Source organism: Mercenaria mercenaria, chromosome 1 (genome assembly GCF_021730395.1).
Source record: "Mercenaria mercenaria strain notata chromosome 1, MADL_Memer_1, whole genome shotgun sequence".
Classification (NCBI taxonomy): domain Eukaryota; kingdom Metazoa; phylum Mollusca; class Bivalvia; order Venerida; family Veneridae; genus Mercenaria; species Mercenaria mercenaria.
In genome coordinates, this window is record NC_069361.1 from 45,489,556 (window position 1) to 45,503,098 (window position 13,543).

The window sequence follows — 13,543 nt, forward strand, 5'->3', positions numbered from 1 at the left end:
TTATTTTCGGTTATTCCCATCTTTTCTCTTCCATAATCTTCTAATTTCTTAAATTCATCTTGAGGAACCCGTTGAACAGATTCATCTCCTCAATTTATTGTTATATAGGAAGCTGGTTTTAAAGCTTGTTGTTTTTTAGATTCTTCCTGTATTCCTTTAGTTAATTCAGTAATACCTTGTGTTTAATCTTCTGATGTACTTTCTTTGATTCCAGGTAATGCTTTTAACTGACTTGACAATTCTTCTTTTTGACTTTCTATTCCTTCTGTAATTGGTTTATAAATTACACTGTACATTTCTCGACCAGTAGCTTTTCTTATTTTTTTTTCTCTCATTATTTCTTCTCTTTTAGCTTTTACTTTTTGTCCAACTAGGTTGTTTATTCCTCTCATTTCTTTAAGTTTTGCTAGCATTTATATAATTATATAAGATATGTAAGATAATGTAATATTATTATATAATGAAAATTCCTAATTATGATACAAAAAGTGATAAATCTAATAACTTTAAGCAAATTAAGAAATATCCTTTTATGCCAGATTCGTTTTAGAATGTTAATATGTGGATCTTCCGAATCAGGAAAAACAAATACATTAATGCATATGCTTCGAAAACCTCTTATACATTATGATAAATTATACATATATGCTAAAAACCTAGAACAATCTAAATATCAGGATTTAATTAATTTCTTAAATGAAATTGCAGATAAACATGAAGTAAATCCAAATGAAATACTTGAATATTCTAATAATGAAATAATTGACGTTAATAAACTTGAATCACAAAAAAAGTAGTAATATTTGATGATTTTATATGTGAAGAAGAAAAGGTTCAACATGAAATAACAAAATATTTTATTCAAGGACGTCACAAAAACTGTTCTGTTATTTATTTAAGTCAGTCTTACTATAAAACACCAAAAGATATCCGAATTAACTGTTCACACTATATCTTGTTTGAAAGTCCAGGTAAAAAGGAAAATGATATGATTTGTAATAAACAAAATATAAATTGTGATTCTTTTGCTAATGCAACAAAGCAAAAATATGATTTCTTATATGTTGACAATCCAAGGAAGTTTTTAAGAAAAAACTTTACGGGAATCATATAATAATTATATAATGGGACTTTTTGATGATGTAAAACAAATAAGTGAACCTGACAGTATAAGTAAAGTTAAATTTGATATTGATTTAAGTGATTATGCCACTAAAACAATTCAAAAAATTTAAAAAGGAAATGGAATCGTATCTTCATAGAAATAAGGTACTTGATAACACAATGAACAGAGCATTAGATATGGGAGGTAATGGAATAATTAATTTAGGAAATACAGATAAACCCAATGATGCAGTTTCAAAACGGTTTCTGTTTAAAAAATTCAAAGTGTAATAGAAGACTATAATCTTGAAGATAATAAAAGTATTAAACAGACACTAGAAGCAGAAGTAAAGAATATTGAAGAATTAAAAAAAGAATTAAAAAAAGATTTTAAAAACAATGAAACATTAATGGTTGAGTTACGAGATAAAATTGAAGAAGAAACAAAAGCTATAGTTGATTCTATTAAAGAACTTGAAGAGAAATCTGATTTGACAGATTTAGAAATTTTACACAAGCAACATAAGGAATTAAACGATAGTATGATTAAACATGAAGAACTAAAAGACAAGATTATTGAAGCCGAGAAAAAGTTACAAAATATGTATCAGTTAGACATCAGAACGGAAACTAGAGCTGCTTTTGAGAAAAGCGAATGTCTCCCACAACTGCCTGGATCATCATCGTCTTTATATACTGTTTACTCACTACAATTCAAGGGCCAGAACTCTAAAATGCTTGGCTCGATTTGGCTCGTTTTCGAACTTGTTCGAGGTCTTATGGTCAAATACATTTTATACAAATTTAATTAAGATCGGATGAGGAATCTTCGACAGTGCGGAGAAAAGCAAAAAGGCGGAATTTTCGGTAATTCAAGGGCCGTAACTCCAAAATGCCTTGACCGATTTGGCTAGTTATCGAACTTGGCTGAGGTCTTATAGTCAAACACATTTTGTTCAAGTTTGGTGAAGTTCGAATGAGAAATGTTCGACTTAGAGTGCAGACAAAAGTAAAAAGGCCGATTTTTCGGTAATTCAAGGGTCATAACTCCAAAATACCTTGACCGATTTGGCTAGTTATCAAACTTGGCCGAGGTCTCATAGTCAAACACATTCTGTTCAAGTTTGGTGAAGATCAGATGAGAAATGTTTGACTTAGAGTGCGGACAAGAGTAACAAGGCCAATTTTTGGTAATTCAAGGGTCGTAACTCCAATATGCCTTGACCGATTTGGCTAGTTATCGAACTTGTCCGAGGTCTTATAGTCAAACACATTTTATTCAAGTTTGGTGAAGATCGGATGAGAAATGTTCAACTTAGAGTGCGGACAAGCTTTGTGACAGACAGACACACAGACAGACATACACACACACAGACTGGAGTAAATCAATATGTCTCCCACACCACTGTGTGGTGGGAGACATTATAAATAAACTAAATAGTGACCATATAAAAATGAATCAAAATTTGTTAGACACATTTTCAAATAAATTTGCAGAATATAAATCTGAACTTGAAAAGGCAGCTTCACAAAGAGGTGGTGATCATGATACAGCATTAGATAACCTTAGAAAAGAGTTTAATTCTGGCTTGGGTTCTGGCTTAGAAAATTTGAAGAAACAAGTTCAAAACTGGATAAGTAATGTCGATGTACGTCACAATTTAAAGTATGCGGACTTAAGTAAACTTACAGAAATATAACAAAACGATATTAACGAATTTAATGCTAAAATTGAAAAAAATAATAATGAACTTTGTAGTTGAAACATCAGTTAAACAAGGAGAATCAATTACCTCTAATGCTGAAGCAATTACCTCTAATACTGAAGCAATTTCCACTTATGCCGAAGAAATTACAAAAGTAAGAAGTGTTGTTTTTTTTAAATAAGAAACACGATTAGCTAGAACAAAAATTACTGTTGACAATTTGTCTGCTTCTGAAGTTGCTACAACAAAACGAGTTGATGATTTGGCTGAAGTAATTCTTGAACATGAAAATAATATAAAGCAATAGAAGAAGAACTAGAAAAAGTAAGACGTGAAGTGTTTCTTTTTGAACATTACAATAGCAGAAAACTACATGTAACGGTTCATGGTACAGGATTATATTTTATTGAAGATAAAGAGATACGACAAAAAGTGGATGCCCGAGATTTTTATACATTATTTGGAATACGGGTTAATAAGATTACAGATTATAAAAGTTTTATTAAAAAAGAAACGGGGAGATTTGAAATTCAACAAGATGGGGATTACATAATTGAAATTAAAATTGAAGTTAACATTATTGATAAATACTCTGGATTTGAATTAGATTGTTTTATTTTTAGATGGCGAGATGATAACACAAACGGACAAGAGTATATATCAACTGAGGTTAAAAATACAACACAGGTTTTCAAGAAAAAAAATTAATTTAAGAAAAGGAACATGGTTTACCATTTTGCCAGATTCAGACTACCGTTACCACCTGGATTTAATGATAAATTTATTATAGAACCAGGAAGTTATGTTAGATTCTATCTAGTTAATTAATTACTGTGTTTTTTATATAATGGGAATATTCAATAATATAAATGAAAAAGTAAGTAAAATAGAACGGCAAATAATAAAAAAACTCCACTTTTTTAAAATCTGCAACAGAAGATGTTGCTGGATTATTTCAATTGAAAGTTAGTAATGCTAGTCCTGGTTTAGTTCAAAATGGTAATAATGTAACAATCAAACAAAATTACATTTTAATTATCCTTATAGATGCAATTAAATTAAATAAAGGAGAATCTAAATTGGTATTAAAAAAACAAAGAAAATAAAGTTCTTCAAAGTTATAACGTAAAAAAATAACAGAAAAAATTTCTATTAATTATGCTGATGAATTTAAAATGAATTCAGTTATTTATATAGATGGTTTAAACGTTAAGAATATTCAATTAACAATTTATGGTTCTGTGTAACCATAAGCTAATGTATTTTTACCATTATCAAGAATATATCTTTTATCGTCATAACATGATAAAGACGTTTTATTTATAACATAACTGGAAATATTGTGCTTATCTGAACGAATAGCTTTAAAGCTATGATTACTTTGGGTCGAATTAAATAAGGTATCTTTGTAATTTTCATGAACTATTGTTTTCTTTACCACTTGCTTTTTTATTCCCTTACATTTTTTAATGTTAACTTCTATTTCTAATAAATATGAATACATTTTACTTCTTAATCCAACAGATTCAACAATGGGAATGCCGGCAGCTTCATCTTTGAATTTTCCAATTACTTTTTCGTTGTAATCAAAATAAAACTCTGAATTACTATCATAATCACTATTATCAAATAAATCTTTGTCCTTATAAAAATCCTCATATGCATCTTCAATCTTTATTTCATAACATAATGAATCAGTGTCAGTAAGTAGTAATTTACAATTACCTTTATACTTTTCCTTAATGTAATTATAATGAAAATCATACATTAAATATTTTGATAAATCTAGAATGCACATTCCGACATAAAAAGGTCTATTCAATAATAAACTTTCTTTTATTTTATGAATACCAAACAAATTCTTATTAAACATTGTTGAACTAACAAATGAAGGTTTTGCTATACATCTTAATAAAAGATTTTCATCATGTGTTAATTTAATATTGATTCTTTTGCGTAAAATCTCCATCGTCTTACTGAATACAGAGTTGTTCATGAGTTTAAAAAAGTCTTTTTTGAAAAAATTCTTTGCTTTAGCTCTTTTTTGAGTATTAAAATCAATATATCCTTTTAACCAAGGACTTTCGTCAAAAGTTAATATTCTATGTATTTTTGTTATTTTTAATCCTAATTGTGCATAAAGTTCAAGCTTTTTATAATGAACAACATAATTTTGTTTTTTCATTAAAGTTGGAAGTATTTTTTTTTATATTACTTTTTCCTATTTCAAATTTTGTTTTCATATTTTTACTATAATTTGAAAGCCATTGATCTGGTATTTTAATTTTTTCGGGAGCTAAGGGATAATCATTGTGAAGATCATGCAGTTCCTTTTGATATTCAAGATCACATTCAATTATAAAGTTAGTTTTACCTTTTGCAATTAATTTATTATATTGTTTTTCAGTAACCCATATAAAATTTCCAGAGGGTAAAGGTCGACACATGACCCAACCGTAGAGGTTATTAGCATCTAAGTACATAATGTATTTAGTTTCTAATTTAGGATCAGGATCATAATCTTTCATATATTTATTGTTTGCTTTGCTGTAACGATTAGCTATATAACTTTTTCCTCCTCTCAGTCCCTTTTCAATAAAAAGATACATATCAATATCAGTTATTAAATCCAATTTTATTCCAGTCATTTTTAACACTGCATCCAAAGTTAAGCCAGGACTACTAAAGTAATGACAAGGGTCAAGTTAATACTATTCCAAACATAGTTTTCTAAAATTTTCAAAAACATCAGCTTAAAGTAATACGTCAGTTTTTAAATATATATCATGATATTCTCCCATTGTTTTTATTTCAAATTTATTCCAAACATTTTTAGCATGCTCATATTCATTAACAGATATGTGTGTTTCGTTTGAATAAAACTCTTTTTTAAGAGGTAATTTTGTTTCTTTGAATTTTTTTTAATGAATCCATGTATCCATATGGAAAAATACCTTTTGTTTTTAATAAATCATTTTTTTCATTTTTAAATTTTTGAGAAGTGTTCTTAAATTCTGGAATATTTTTTTACTAAGTTATCCAATGATTGAGACATAAATTGAAAACTATCTATAAAAATCAAATCACTTACCATAAATGCCATGTATCTTTCCATATTATTAGGAATAACATCAATTTCTTTTTTGAACTTACCAAGTTCTTGCGTAATAAAATGACCAACATAACCTCTTAAATTATGAAAAATAACAGGAATTTTGTGTGTTAGTCTAAAATTAGTATTACATTCTGAATGAGCACTTCCTCTAAATTTTCCTGTTATATAGCAGTGATCTCGTACAGGATTTTCATTTCCTTATATTCTTTTCCACGAAATGACAAGAGGTTTGTTTTTTAAATAAAGCTTCATCTTTTTTAGACATTCTCAAATCTTTGTTAAAGTTTTCATTAAATATTTTCTTACAATACTCTTCTTCCTCAAGCATTTTTTCAATAAACTTATAAACTGCATTAGGACCTCTGTAAACTTGTGTTGGTTTAGTATAGTGAGAGTCATAACAACAAACAACTTTATAACCGTAACCACAATCTATATGTTTTTGATATGGTTCAGTAAATGAAGATTTAGGTGACGGTAAAGCAGTTGATATTTTTTCAGTTATTGATTCAAAATCAGCATAAATTACAAAAGGTACGGCTAAGCCTTTGTGATAATTTTTAAAATGTACTTTAGTTCCCTCTTTTGGCATTTTTACAGCTTGAACACCATTAATAGCTAAACAATTTGGTGTATGTTCATTTAATATTCTTTCTTGAGAAAAATTATGTAAACATGATTTCAAAAATGTTTTTTATTTTTACATTTTGTTTTGTTAAACATTAATCTATTAAAGTCTTTTATCCAAATATAATGCGTTATTTCGTTATTACTGACTAGGAACATGTCACAGTGTTCTTCATATTGATATTTTGAAATGTACAATGGATAAACATTATTATCTTCATAACCAAATATATTAAATGAAATATCATTCTGAGTTTCTATTTTAGGTATTTGATTTAATGTTACAGGAAATTTTATTCTATAGTTTTTCTATATGCTTTCTGTAATTTGAAACTCTTTCAGAATGTTTTGTTACAGGAAATTTGTAAGCTAAATGGCACCATCTAAAACATTCATAATCATGCTCATTCTTTATATTTATTAATCCTTTTCTATGATGTTGTAATGGTTTTGGTAATTCTAAATAACTAGAAGCAGCTAATTGATTATGTTTATATCTATTTATATAATGAGCATCAACTGACTCTATTCTCCAGCCACTTCCTTCTGAAATCCAATTACCAATCATATTTATTATTTCATCAAAAGCTTGACGTAAAGTGTTTTTTATTTCGTTTGTGTTAATAATAATTAAAGCTCTTAATTAAAATAAGCTGATTTATATATTGTATCTGTTTTACTAATTTTTGCAAAAGTAATCTTTAAAACAACATTTATTTTTATACCTTTTAAAGTTATAAGTTCAGATTTAAGAATATCAAATGAGTCTTCTATATTTAAATATAATTGATTTTTTTGGATCTTGTCTATATGTAATTCTAATTTCAAATTTCTTAAAATATTGCTATATAGACTTCTCAATTTCTCTAACAGCCATCTATATATTATATTTAGAAAAAATCTTAAAGCAAAAAAAAAAAATAAAAAATAAAGTTTAAGAAGAAATAAAATATTTAAATTTATATCTTTTTCCATTAGTTTTTGATATTCCACTTTTTACTCTATTTTTCCCTTCACAGCACATTTTTATTAACCCAGAAATAATATCAAGGTCTTTAGATGCTGCGTAAAAACTTTTATATGTGTTTTCTTCATTAGTGTCACAATCGGTTGCAATTATCTTTTTAGAATTGTTTCAAAAATTATTTGGTCTGGGATAATCACATAATATTTTACTTTCCTCTTCTGCCGGAGGCACTGTCATTAAATAACCACAATCCCATTCAAATAAATCTTTATTCTTTTCAAAAAGATAAAGATCTATATCATTTTCCAATCTATCAATTACTTTATTTTTAAAATTTTCACTGGTCAATTGATTAAGCTTTGATTTAATGTTTCTATTTTTCCTTACTTTTTTAAAATTTCCCTGGTTAATTGATTAAGCTTTGATTTAATAACGTTTCTATTTTTCTTTACTTTTTTATATGATTTTTTTCTTGTTTTTTTTCCTCTTAATTCTTTTATTTTTTCTCTTAATTCTTTTATATTTTTCTCTTAATTCTTTTATTTTTTCTCTTAATTCTTTTATTTCTCTTTCTTCGTTCCATATCCTTCCTAAAGTACAAGATAGTTTTATTGAAATATTATTATCTATATTTCTGTAAGCCATTTATATAATATACTTACAGAAAAAAATCTTTAAAGAACACACGTAAAGAAATAAATTCAGCAATCTAAATTTAATACAACTCTTCTTCTTCTTTATTTTTATATCCGTTAAGCTTAAATTCCTTCATATGCATTTCAAGAGGCATTGAATATAACAGTATTATAAAAATATCTTCAATAACTTTTTTCTCATCTTCTTTACTTACTTTTCCAATCCGTGCTTTTGTTATTAGTTGTTTTATTTTGTGATGATGTAATTTTAAAATAGTTTTCTTGTCTTCAACTTTTAGTCTATTAGTAAATATAGTAATTACTGCTGGAACAGCGCCAGCTACAAATATAGGAATAGCAGGAACAAGTACTAATGCTGTCGAGCAACCAAAAATACCTGCTGTAATTTGTAATCCTGTATTTACTCTTCCACAAAATTTAAAACTTTTTCTGTAATCAGCAGCAAGTTTAGTTAAGTGATCTATTAATTGATCTATTGTTTCTATTCTATTAGAAATTAGATTTTTATTACTCATTTATATAATATATTTTTTAAATTAAATTTCTTCCAATTCACTAAACGGAATCCAGCTATTAAATTTTTCATTATAACCTTTCCATTTTACTTAAGCTTGTTTTTCTTATAGTCTCGTCTAATAACTTTTTCTATTCTAAAAACCTCTTGTTTACTAGGTAAAAGTTCTTGCTCATAAAATGAACCCTGAATTATTTCATTATTCAAATCTTTTATAGTGTATGTTCTGGGATTTGTGTTATTAATTCTATAAATTATAAATATTTCCTCTGTCCAGTTTGGTGTATATCCTTTTTCAAAATGTCGTTTTAGTTTGCTTAAGCGAACTCGATCACCAATTTTAAACTTCGGTTTACTCTTTGGTATCTTTAAATTACCGTATAAATTAAAGTAAACAGTACCTTTATTTAAGTTTTTACTGGCTTCAGTCGGTGTCATTTTTATACTAGAATGTTTTCTTTTGTTATATTTATCAACCATTTCCTGCAAATTATCTAAATATGTGTAAGTATTATTTGCTGTAAAATATTTTCACATTATTCTTTTTAAACTTCTATTAAATCTTTCAATTACTACAGCTTTTCCTTCATTAAATGTATGGTACAAATTCTTTAATGGAATAACCCAAGCATATTTGCTGAATATATAAATAACGGTTAACATGTACTTTACACCTTTATTATATTTTGAAAAAGCTTGCATATCAACTAAATCAGCAGACCAAGTTTCATCAATATTATTAACTATCACTCTTCGTTTCATAAATTTTCGTTTAATTGGCTTATGTAATTCTTCTGCTAATTCATCACTCCATGTTATTTCGGGGGTCTTTTTGAGTGAGCTTGTATTTACCTCCTTTTCCCGTTTTTAGACTTTTGTTTTTGTCCAAGTCTAAGTTTGTATTTCGTTTTAATTGCTGGTTTTACAACTAAATAGTTTTGCAATCTTTTCTCCAAATGTTTTTGATTTAGTGTTATTTAAGTTGGAAAGCATTTGCTTGTCACATATACCTTTTTTACACCCCTGGCGTAGCAAAAGTCATGGTCCATACATACTGCGTCCAGTTCATTAACAGGAGGTCCATTATCTAAAGGATTTCCTGGCCCACAATAGTTATATCCTGGGAGTGTTAAACCTTTCTTAGGTAATAAAGGTAACATTGCTTTATGAATATCTAAATTACCCCCTGTACTTTTTACAAACTTTGATTTCATTCTTCCACAAGATGAACAGGTAGCCATTATCATTTTTCTCCCGTTTTTTGCTGTAATATAATGAGGATTTATATTATATTATCAGTAAATTTTCTTTCTTTCATACAATATATTTTATTCTGTAAACTCATTTATATTTTATGTATTTAAAACTTTTAATTTTTTACCGGGTTCAAAACCTGTGGTTTTTTTAATTGGCCGGCATTGGTCACTTTGGACCAAGGGCTGGAAGTCAAATGAGGTCAAATAGTCCTTATAACCTTAATCCTCTAACTACTTGTATAATTCCTTAAATCTTATCAGAATGAATGTGTCTACTATATCAATATTTTATATACAAGTGTAGTTGATACATTAAAAGAAATATTGTATTAACATAATCTAAATCATTATGTTAAATGAAAAGGTTGCAAAAATATTTGTCAGACCTTCTTAACATTGAAGTGTATGTAATTATATGTATGTTTTAACTGTTCGTCATATCTGTATGTATGCTTGTTATGCCATGATGGGCTAATAGCCATATGGAATGAATAAAATAAAACTGAAACTATGATATAAGGCTTAAAAAAGTTGTTTGTTTCCAGTGTCCCGACCTACCCTAATTTTTTGGCCCGACCCTAAATGTTTTTATGGCCTTGGAGAATATTTGTTTTCTACTTTTTAACAAAAAGTTGCAAAACTGCACTTTTTATGCTTTAAACATGACCAGTGATGTTAGAAATCAACTTACTGATGCTCTAAAGGCACAACCCCTTATTTGTATTCATTTTTGCCACAAAAGTAATTTCTGATAAGTCTCCCTAAATAAAAAAGAAATCCAAAAAAAAAAAAAAAAAAAAATTTCCGACCTACTTACCCTATTTTTTTTAGCATGTAACGGAAACAAATAATTTTTAGGCCTATTTACGAGTGTACGGAATGCAGCAACGTCTGTACACACCGTATCAACGTTTGTGCACAACATTGCAACATTTGTACACATTATGAAGACGTTTATACATTGCTGGCAATATAGACCATTAACAATCGAAGCATCATGAGGCAGTAAAGGCGTTCCATATTAAAGAGCGTTTGTGGCAATGAACAATGTTTAAAAGCAATCCAATTTGTCGCCTTCAACTTGATAGGCGTGATTTACTTTAACAAATAAAATTTGCCGTTACAATTTAGAGAAACGTCATATTAAAGAATGAGCGATAACTGTATGTTAGGAAACGGGAAAGGTATCGGAACACTTTATCGTTATACCAAGTTTACAGAACGTAAAATGTCTGTTATAAGTCATTCGGAGAATGCTAACATTTTAGTTAATGGTTTCAGTAAGGAATTGGAGAGACAATCAATCGCAGACACTTTACAGCAAGTTACTTTTTTGCTATCTGTTTTTTCAATTGTTTTGAACTTATTCATTATTATAACAGTACTGGATCACAACTTAAGAACTCATCTGAAGTTTGTGTTGAGTCTTACCTTTTCAGACTTACTTCTTTCAGTGTGTCATATTGTCATCAAATTCCGGAAGTTTCCTACAGTTTGGAGGCCAGTTGTAAATCCTGTATCTTTAGGTTGGATATCAACAAACGGGACATTTGGGAGCAATGATAGACCTCAGATGCCTGTTTTCGAAGATGGGTCATTACTAGATATGATACGCTCGGGAATCGTCCTTGATGACGCATTAAAACTAACGCGGCTAAATACATCGGAATTGAATAATCTGTTTGACGAAAAGTTCGATGATGTCAGCGTGGATAAGAAATTGTTGAAATCAGACCTACTTGGCACTATTTTAGCGAGCTTCTATGTTTTACCAAGCATTACAGCCCCTTTAGGGATGTTGCTTATCACTGTATCTGTCTTTATATCGGTAGTTAAACCATTACATGTTACAATTATTTTGTCCAAGCGTCGAGGCTCTATACTGGTATCTATCATCTGGGGCATTGCATTAACAGTAGCTGGGACAACTTTTGGATTAGCTTTCAACAAATTTCCGTTAGAAGTATACAGGATTGTTTTAACAACTCAGATTTCGATCTGGTATGGAACCTTGGCAGTTTTTGTTTCACTGCCAACTTTGTACATCGTCATTATCGTAGTTCTTCGACGCAGTCAATTTAAACATCCATCAAGGGTTGCTAAGAATTGGAAAGCGACAGTAACAGCTCTGGCGGTAACAGTGACCTTTGCGCTATGCAATGTTCCAAATATCTGGATGACTGTTTTCGGTTTTTCTATTAAAAAGAGTCCTTTCATATACAATGAAGTATTCCAGTCTTTGTTGATTGTGAACACAATTTTTGATCCCATAATATACGCGATAAGGCTTGTTGAAGTGCATGATGGTTGCCGAAAAATATTCAGTAAATTGAAAACCTGGTGTTAAATTTCATACAAAGGTTATAAGATTCTTTCACTGGTGGAAGGTGCAGATGGGAATATCCGGCTCGAGGGTAAGTGTTTTTGGTGGTAACGAGGCTCTGCCGAGTTGCGGCTTTTAAACAGTTACCCGAGAGCCGGATATTTCCATCTGCATCTACCACCAGTGATTGAATCTTTTTCTTGCATGCCATATTCAATCAAAATATAGTAAAAATAAATTCAAACAAATGATTTTCTTATAGCGTTTTTTCATAGAGTAGCGTATTAACAAAGCGCGGGAACTTTACGTCAGTAAACAGTAAGTACGCCATGACGTTGCAAGACGAAAACAACGGTATATTTCGCTTTTGTTTTATCATCTGCAGTGAAACGTTATTTTTTCCGTAAATGACGTTTTTTTTTAATCGAGAAATACAGTTTAAGGAACAAAGAGAAATTATCCACGTATTTGATTTTTATCCTGTTTTACGTAAAACATAATTATTACTACACAAATCTACTATACAGATGTAGTTCGTTATACGTCACTTACAGCACGAGAGTCATCTTACAGCACCGGTGAAATCACCAGAAATCCCAGTCTGGTGTGCAAGAAATTGTTTTCTTGCATACCAGACGGGGATTTCCGGTATCTTTACCGGTGCTGGAAAAATCCATCTTACACCCCGGGGTGTAAGATGACTCTCGTGTTGTAAAAGACGTATAATGAACTACATATATATAGAAGATCCATGTAGTAATTTATGTTTTATTTAAAAAAATACGGAATAAAAATTCAATACCTTGACAGTTCCTATCGGTTCCTGATAGTATATTTCTCGATTCAAATCACGTTATTTTTTCAAAAATTCATAACGTTACGCTGCAACTGATAAAACAAAACCGGAACTAAACATTGTTGTTTGTTTTGAAACGTCATGACGTCTTTCCTGTTTACGGACATTGGTTTCCCGCGCTTTGTTTAAATACACTGCCATAAGAAATAGTTCTAAAAAGAAAGCCGTTCGATTGATTTAATTTTTATCATTATTTCTTTAAATCGGTATGCAAGAAAAAGATTCTTTCACTGGTTATAGGTGCAGATGGAAATATCCGGCTCTCGGGTAACTTTTTAGGCGGTAACTCGGCAGGGAGCCTCGTTACCGCCTAAACAGTTACCCTCGAGGCCGGATATTCCTATCTGCACCTACAACCAGTGAAAGAATCTTATACTCTAAAGCAAATTTTTACTTCAATATTATATATTTATTTCTGG